Genomic DNA, 9,818 nt, shown 5'->3' with positions numbered 1-9,818 from the left:
GAATTATGCACACAAAGGTGACACGTTCCCTCCCAGAACCACGAGCCTTCTTGAGAGAAGCTCCGATTTGCAAGAAGCTTATACCAAAATTTGTTCCTATTCGGCCAATTTTTTTTACCACGGCATGGTACTACCATGACATGTCACCATGCCAAGTTTCATGATTTTAAAACCAAGTTTCTCAATGTTCTCGACCGAGCCACGATGCCCAGATGTTTGAATTTTATTCTCATTTTTTGCATGGGACCTACTCCCTCCTTCCATCTATATAGGGCCTAATGTGTTTTTCAAGACAGCCTTTGACTATTGACAAGATTAATAGCACATGAGATGTATACTATGAAAATTATATTATTGGAAGCTCCTTTGACATACAAATTTGAAGGTATGCTTTGTGTAAGTTGCATGTCATATATTATTGCTCTAACGTTTGGTCAAAGTTAGCCTCGAAAAATGCATTAGGACCTATATAGATGGAAGGAGGGAGTAGAAATTCACCCGAGGACACAAATGTGATTTTTCAACCAACTTTGGTGCACGGGAGCATGTGTTTGTAGTTCAAATTTGAATTATGCACATTAAATGACCAAAAACTCAATTAATGTGTAAATAAGGCCAAACGAAGCCGGAATAATTCCAAAATTTAACAGGGCACTCATGTAGTTCTATGTTGCCTTTGTAAATAAACTCAAGGGGGACAATGTATATCATTTCGCACTCAAAGGTGGCACGTTCCCTCTCAGAACCACGAGCCTTCTTGAGAGAAGCTTCGGTTTGCAAGAAGCTTATACCAAAATCTGTTCCTGTTCGGCCAATTTTTTTACCCCAACATGGTAGTACCATGACATGACATCCATGCCAAGTTTCATGATTTTTAGACGTGTTTTGGATTTACAAGAATTTTAAAACCAAGTTTCTCAATGTTCTCGGCCGAGCCACGATACCCAGATGTTTTAATTTTATTCTCATTTCTTGCATGGGACCTAGAAATTCACCCGAGGACACAAATGTGAATTTTGAACCAACTTTGGTGCACGAGAGCATGTGCTTGTAGTTCAAATTTGACTTATGCACATTAAATGACCAGAAACTCAATTAATGTATAAAAAACGACAAACAAACCCAGAATAATTCCAAAATTTAACAGGGCACTAATGTAGTTCTATGTTGCCTTTGTTAAGAAACTCAAGGGGGGGCAGCGTATATCGTTTCACACTCAAAGGTGGCACATTCCCTCTTAGAACCACGAGCTTCCAAATCGGCCCAATTTTTTACCACAACATGTTAGTGCCATGACATGACACCATGCCAAGTTTCATGATTTCCAGGCGAGTTTTGGATTTACATGAATTTAAAATCAAAGTTTCTCGATGTTCTCGGCCGAGTCATGACGCCCAGATGTTTGAATTTCATTCTCATTTCTTCCATGGGACCTAGAAATTCAACCAAGGACACACATGTGATTTTTCAACCCACTTTGGTGCACCGGAGCATGTGCATGCCATTCCTATTTAGATTATGCACATTAAAAGTCCAGAAACTCAATTAATGTATAAAAAGGCCAAATGAACCCGAAATAATTCCAAAATTAACAGGGCACTCATATAGTTCTATGTTGCCTCTGTAAATAAAATCAGGGGGGAGGCAGCGTATATCGTTTCGCACACAAAGGTGACACGTTCCCTCTCGGAACCATGAGGCTTGTTGAGAGAATCTCCGGTTTTGCAAGAGGCTTATACCAAAACTTGTCCCAATTCAGCCAAAAATTATACGTATGAAAACAGGGTTTAGATTATCCAAAACATCTCGCTACCTAGACCAATAATGTACTATGATTTGAATTCAACATAAAATGGATACAAATCTTTGAATTGGAGAGCATATGGTACATGTAGTTCATAGTGAAATATGATTACTGCTATATGTATGTTTTTTGTTATCAAGATAATATTTAAATTATTGTATAACTTGACAACAATCGTATTCAAATAAGGAAAATTGATTCAAATTTAGTCCATATGGTAGACGACAATATATATGTTCACATGGTGGAGTAAAATGTTCATATATGATGGAAGATCAAAATGTACGACTACATCAATTATAAACCGCAAGGTCACCTAACGATATATTTGAATTCAACATAACGTGGATTCAAAAATTGAAATTCGAGATCATGGCATCTGTAATCATATAAAAAGGGACATTACTCTTTCTTTGGTGGGAATTGATTTGTTTTTTGTTGTCATTGAGGGAAGTGCGAATCGATTTGGTACTGTGCAGGGTAATCTTGTTCTCCTGATTTTTTTTACATTTTTCTTGTAGTTTTTTCAATGGCATCTATAGCAATATAGTAAAAGGGGACATGACTCTCTTGTGTCTTGTATGAATTGTTTTTTTACACGTTAAGTTTGTTCTGCCGAACAAGGAATCCGCACCTTGTTATCCCGAAATTTTCAAGCTCGAGTATCTTTTGTCTCACCTGCTTTGAAACTCCCGCTTCTTCAACCCGCGCCGTGCCTTGTTATCCCGACATTTGGACGCGCGCGAGAACTCCCTCCTCATCCGAAATCGCTCCCGCAGCCCAGACACGCGAAATCCCCCTTCTACCCCTCAGCCGGAAATGAAGCTCCACGTCGCGGTGTCAAAACCGATGGGGGTACGCTGGTAACTTACCCTACATTTCGGACAAGCGCGTCCCTAAGCTTGGCTCCCCCTCCCCCTTCGCCCCCCCCCCATTCGTACACCGAGGCCGCCAAAACCCGCGAAACCCCACACTCCTCCGTCGGCCTCCCGACAGCCGCCCAGCCGGAGACTCTTCCCCGACTACGTCGTCCACCGCAACAGCTCGCCGTCCCTCATCCACCGCACCGGATGAGGATCCGTTGTCGATCTCGTCATCCCGCCGGATCAGCCGCCCCGTCCTCCACCTCCAAGGAGCTGCCCCGACGTTCGCCTCGTCTATCGCGCCACCTCAATCCCCACAGCGCCGTCTTGACCTGCCCCACCGGAACCGCAGCACCCTCACCAATTCCTTCGATGAAGCCGAGGCCAACTCGGCGTCACCAAGGAGGTTCTGCACTCACCGCTGCATTTTATCTTTTATTCGATCTCACGGGGCTGTCGGTGCTCGATACCGAGCAGACATGGCGTGTCTCCATCGACGGCGCCGTCGCCGGCCACATCATCCACGGCGTCTCTCCCCCATGCCGTTGCTTCCTTGGCGGCGACTTCCACAACGGCACTAGTTGCAGCTGCTCCGGCTCTCGCTCGCGCTGCGGCTCTGTTCTTGATGTCGGCCGCACTGCTGCACTGCTCCTGCTTTCGTTCGTGCTACTGCTCTGCTCTTGCTCTCGCTTGCGCTACTGCTGCTACTGCACGACCTCCGGCGGCTACAGGAGTTGCTGCTTTAGCACTCGCTCGCGGTGCTACTGCATGACTTGCTCTGCTAGTGCGCTCCCTGCTCGAGCGTCTGCTGATTTAGATCACTGCTTCTCTGCTACTAGTGCTCGAACGCCCTAAACATCTATTGCAATGCTCTGTTACTAGTTCAATCAGTTTCGACAGTAAAATTCAGTTTCGACTATGAAGTTCATTTTCTTCAGTTAAGTTCAGAGTGAATAGTACTTACAGCATCTGTCGGAGCGGCCGTGGCGCGGCTGATGCGTTTTACATCTAGCACTTTTTTGTGATGTATTTTACATCATCTATTGCAGATGATATTAGGGTCCCACTTTAGATTAACATTGTCTGTCTTGTCATGCTTCAGCCTCATCGTCGTACACCTTAGCAGAGCTGCTCCAATGACGGAACCGTCCATCACAGCGGAGCAGTACCCTCGGCGCCGTTTCCAGAGGCCTCGGATCTTCTTCCCCGCCTCCGACAGTCACACCAGCATCATCACCATCCTCCACGTCCAACCCAATGATGCTGAGGTCCACAAGGCTATGCCAAAGAGGTTGTACACTCGTCGCATCACTTTGTTTCTCCATTCCTCTGTTCTTCCAATTCATGTGAGCCAAACACCCAGGTTGACTGAAATCCTATGTTTCCAAATGCTCTGTTTTGCACGTGCATTCCTATCCTATTCCTGTGTTTTTCCTGTCCCTGCGTTTATAGAATCCTCCAATTCTAAGGAGCCCTTACAGATTTACTTCATTTTCAGATAGGCGTCAAAGAAAACTCTGTGTGTTATGTCCTGCTCCTGCCGTGCTGTCATCCACCCCACCTGAGGTGCACCATCGACAGAAGCGTTCACTCCAGCAGAGATCCCCCCTGCAGACTTCCTTTCGTCGCCTCAGATCATCTTCCCCGTTGTCGGCAGCCACGCCAACTGCATTACCATCATCGACTGAGCAGATGAACCTGAGGACTACACAGTTCCGGAAGAGAGGTCGTAGTCTTTCGTGTTTGCTTACGTTATACATCGGTTATTATTACCTGCTACTTTATCGTTCAACCTTGAGTTTTGAATTGCCCATGGGTCTCATATCGAGCCAGCAACGAATAGTATCTATCTACTATCTGGTTCATCTGGGGTCTTCTATGTGGTTCATGTTGGGTGGGCAACAAACAATAGATGATCCATTGTCTATCTTTTTAAACTGAAGCTATAATCTACCTGCTATCATTAGTTTTGGATCCATCCACTCGTTTGCTACCATCAGTCTTGATTTTGCATGCACCCCTTCGGCCTTACAAAATCTAACTATTTTTTTATTATGCATGTCAGATATTGTACACAATCGTACTGAACATGTAGAGAAAAAGAGAAGACCGTTGCGTGCGAATATAATGTCATGCAGACGCCGCTCCATGGTGGGCGAAGTGCCCCCCCCTCCTCCTGCATTTCCAGATTGTATTTCAGAGGAAGATAACTGTTCAGATGGAGATTCAGAAGGAGCCGACCACGCCTGTTTACCACCTGAGGTGTTTGCTCTAACCTGGCATGCTGATGTTGGTCATAGCATGCATATGGCGCCTTGCATTGCTTACATTATACATCTTATATGTCATCAGCTTAGTTTAGATTTGCTTTGTGTGAATGCCACCTGTTTGGTTTCTATATCATACTCCCACCATTCCTAAATATTTGTCTTTTTAGATATTTCAACAAGTGACTACATACGGACCAAAATGAGTGAATCTACACTCTAAAATATGTCTATATGCATCCATATGTGGTAGTCCATTTGAAATCTCTAAAAAGACAAATATTTAGGAACGGAGGGAGTATATGGGAATTATGCAATGCCATCTTCTTTAGCCAGGCATCATATACTTGAATCATGCAATGCCATCCTGTTTAGCCAGTCATCGTATATGTGAATTGTATTGTGCCATATTTTTTTCCATAATGTATTCCATTTGTCAACAATGTTTATACATTCATCTACTCTTCCTGTGCATCAGCCATTTGAGTCGGTCATGGGAAAATCTGGAGTGAAAACAAGGTCTTCTGAGCAGTCAGTGCTACCTGTCGATGCAGATTTCTTGCTGGTTACAGATAGCTTCTCAGAGGAGGATTCCGAGAGAGATGACCAGTCATATCCCCCCCCCCCCGAGGTGCATGCTCTAACTTGGCTGGGTTATATTGCTCATATCATGCATATGGTGTCTTGCATTGCCATGCCATCTGCTTAGATTAGACATGCTTTGTGTGAATGCCTCCTATTTGCTTTCTATATCAGATATGTGAATTATGCAATGCCATGTTTTTCAGCCAGTTATCATATATGTGAATTATGCACCGCCATGGAGCCAGGCATCATATATGTGAATTATCTCATGCCATCTTTTTTTCATTGCGTATTCCATTTGTCGACAATCTGTGTATATTGAACTACTCTTCATGTGTATTAGCCATTTGAGTCGGTTATGGAAAAATCTGGAGTGAAAACAAGGTCTTCAGAGCAGGCAATGGTACCTGTTGAAGCATATATCTCGATGGTTACAGGGAGCTCCTCAGAGGAGGATTCAGAGACAGATGACCAGTCCTATATCCCACCTGAGGTGTATGCTCTAAGTTGCAATGTTTATATTTCTCATATGATGCATATGTTGTCTTGCATTGCTTAGTTTAGACATCATATGCACAATATTGAATTCTATCTGCTTAGTTTAGAGATCATACATGCGAGTGCCAGCTGCTTAGTATATGAATCAATTATGTCAATTATATCATGCCATCCTGTATACTTAGACAACATGTATGTGAATTATTTCATCCCAACCTATTTTAGAAAGACATCATATAGTTTTCTCATGTCATCCTGTTTAGGTACTCATCATATGTTGAATTATGCCATTATATCCTGTTAAGTTATCCATCATATATCTGAAACTGTGTCATGCTATCCTGTTTAGTTACGCATCATATATGTGAAATTGTGTCATGCTGTCCTGTTTGGTTAGACAACATATATGTGAATTACCACATCTGTCTATCATACACTGTATGTACGTTCAATTTATTTTCTTGTTTATCAGCCATTTGAATTGGAGGGGGTGATGGCAGTATCTAAGGGAGCAAAAACCCGTTCTTCACAAAAGACAGTGCTACCCTTCGATGCAGATAGAACCATGGTTGTACTGACCCACAAACTAGCCCCACCACACATAATCGAGACTCTTCCAGATTGCACACTTACACCGTTGGGCAGAGAACCAGCTACAACCCATCTAACCGCAACCCCAGCGGATAGTAACCCACTTATAGTTGACAAAGCACCATGTCCACCACAGAGTACCCCCACACGAGCAGTTTGTAAAGCTACTGCAGTGCCCAAAGCACGAAGACCACCACAGCTAACCCAAACTCCACGTTTAAAGCAGAAGAGCAACTGTTCTCAGGTCAGATTCCGTAGCTATGGTCCATACTCCTTTGTTGTTGCATCACTGTATTTACTCATACCAACTACATTCGAATTTGACGGATCCAATTGAAACTCCAATGGCGCAACAGGTATGTTTTAAACCTATTTGTTTAACTGGATTGTTGTTCTAACTTGTTGCTCTATGTTGATTTCAGTTTAAGTTGTATAAACAGGTATGTTCTCATGTGATGCACATTACAAGTGCTGCCAATGCTGTGTAGTTTCTCACACTTATATTCTGTCTATGCTGTTGTGTCTTAAAAATATATGAGTTGAACTGTGTCTCTATCTTGATTAGGGAACATAAACTAGAATGATATGGACAATACAGTGACCATAGTACATATATATATGTTTGTTTCATGCTGTTATCCTGTCCACCTTACTACTGAACCGGTTTACCAAAATGAGTTTCGTATACTACAAGATAAACCTGTGATGTGTCTGCTTGTTTCTCTTGTAGTATGCAAACAGAATATTGGAGAAGAGCACCCCACTATGCAATGGTAGAGAAAGTAATGCAGATAAGGTTCAAGATAGTGAGACAACCCTGTTGGTCTCCAAGAAAGGTGATAAAAACGATCTTGTAGACAGTGAGAAAACCCCACAGTCCTGCATTGATGTAGTGTTCGAGTTACTGGCCAGTACCGCTGGCACAAGCTCTTCGAACTCGCTGTCTGAATCACTTCGGCTTCTTCAGTCTCAGCTACAAGCTGAAAGGCATCAGTCAGCTGTGCTGCGGCAAGAAGCCGAAGGACTGAGGAAGTCCCTGCAGAATTTAGATGCATACTTTCTTGTGCAACAGCAAGCGCTGGAGGATTTAAGCGCCAAACAAGAGAAAGTTAATAAGCTTGCTAAGCATCTTGCCAGCATTATGGGTACCATGGATATTGTTTCTTGAACTCTTCTGAAGTGGTTTCAGTTCTGGACTTGTTTTGCTGCGGCGTTTATATGCTGCTTTGTTCCCTATATTTGCACTGGTGGCGAACTTTGATGCCCAGTGGATGTAATATGTGTAATAGCCGTGATAGCCTAGCATAAGTTGCTTGCTTATTTATTTCCTTGTTGTCCTGTTTATTTGTTTGCTTGTAGTCAGTGCAGTTCTTTTTCCGCGGTTTGCTAGTGGCTGCAATAACGTATTTTTTAAAACTAGGCCACAATAACCATGGGCTAATATTTACTGTAGTGACATTGGGCCCCCTACGGGCCGTAGAACCAGTGGGCCTTCTACGGGCCGTAGAAACAGTAGGCCTTCTACGGGCCGTAGAAACAATGGGCCTTCTACGGGTCGTAGAAACAATGGGCCTTCTACGGGTCGTATCTTCAATGGGCCTTATACGGGCCGTATGATCGATTGGCCAAACATGGGCCAATAACAGGCCGCATTATGGCCGTAAACGGGCTAGAGTTGGAATCGTCCATTCATGGGCCGACCATAACGGGCCATTGTTAATAGGCCGTATTTGATGACGCTATGAAAACGGCCCAGCGTATTAACGGACCACAAACGGGCCGACTGTAACCACGGGCTGAATTTGGCCCACAAGCAGAAAATGACAGTAACGGGTCGTAAGTAAACGAATGCTGGAAAATAGCCCAAGAATAAATGGGCTCTAAGAAGGCCGAAAGATAACATGGGCTGGAAATGGCCCAACAGAATAACGGGCCATTAATGGGTATAAAGTGATACACTGTTCATTACGGGCCAGTTTCACCACGGGCCGTTAATGGGTGTAAAGTGATACACTGTTCATTACGGGCCAGTTTCACCACGGGCCGTTAATAGGCCAAGAGTTACATAGGACCTCATATGGGCCGAAAGACGTCATGGGCCATACATGGGCCAGAAGTGAAAACGGGCTGGAATCATATTGGATGGCCCAGATGACGCTATTGGGCCTAATTCGGATAGGGCGTAACGGGCCTTGGGTTAGCGGGCTGTAAATGGGCTATATGCGAACAGGCCGTTAACAGGCTTTCCATGGGCCGGCTCGCCACCTTTTGACCAAGTCAAACGGACCGGCCTTTCACAGGAATGGGCCTCTGTTGGGCCGTGCCACGTGTTGACGTATCATATGCGCCTTCTGTCCAATGGGTGGATGACATCTGTCCCAACGATGAGCCGACACGTGTTTCCTCCAGCCAATGATGATTTTACACGTGGAAAATCCCCATTGGTCGGGGCTGTTAACGGGTTATCGGATCCAAAACCCGACCCGATAGCTTAACGGCGTTCCGTTATGGTGGATGCCACGTGTCGGTCACCCTTGACGAAAGCACTTCTGTGACGCGCGATTTATCGTCATGGAAGTGAACACTTCCGTGATGATAATTTTGGTAATGTCATGGAACACTTCTACGACAGCACAGGTATGACTATCTTGATTCTGTCATAAATTTGTCATGGATGTACATGCATGACAAAAAACGTGACCTACTGTGACAAACACGTATCATCACGGAAGTGTATTTTTTTTGTAGTGGACACTGCGATGGTGTAACTCGCCATTGGCAATTGTCATTGACTTAGACCGTCGGGTTATCTGCCTGGCCAAGGTTTCATCCTCAGGCAATTCTCCCCGGGTCATGTAAGCCAAGTATGGCACTGTCCAATCTGGGATAACGTGAAGAGCCGCCACCAATTGTGCTTCCTGGTCAGGCACAGCCAAGTCTTCCTCTGTAGGTAACTTGACAGAAGGGTTATGCAAAATATCCAAGAAAGTATTAGGCGGCACCGGCTTACGCTGAGAGCCCAGCCGGCTTAAGGCATCAGCCGCCTCGTTCTTTCTGCGGTCAATATGCTCCACCTGGTAACCCTTGAAATGTCCAGCAATGGCATCAACTTCACGGTGATAAGCCGCCATGAGAGGATCCTTGGAATCCCACTTGCATGATACTTGTTGAGCCACCAAATCTGAGTCACCAAAGCACCTTACCCGGCTT

Source organism: Triticum aestivum, chromosome 3D, assembly GCF_018294505.1.
Source record: "Triticum aestivum cultivar Chinese Spring chromosome 3D, IWGSC CS RefSeq v2.1, whole genome shotgun sequence".
Classification (NCBI taxonomy): Eukaryota; Viridiplantae; Streptophyta; class Magnoliopsida; order Poales; family Poaceae; genus Triticum; species Triticum aestivum.
Note: the sequence above shows the minus strand (reverse complement) of the source record.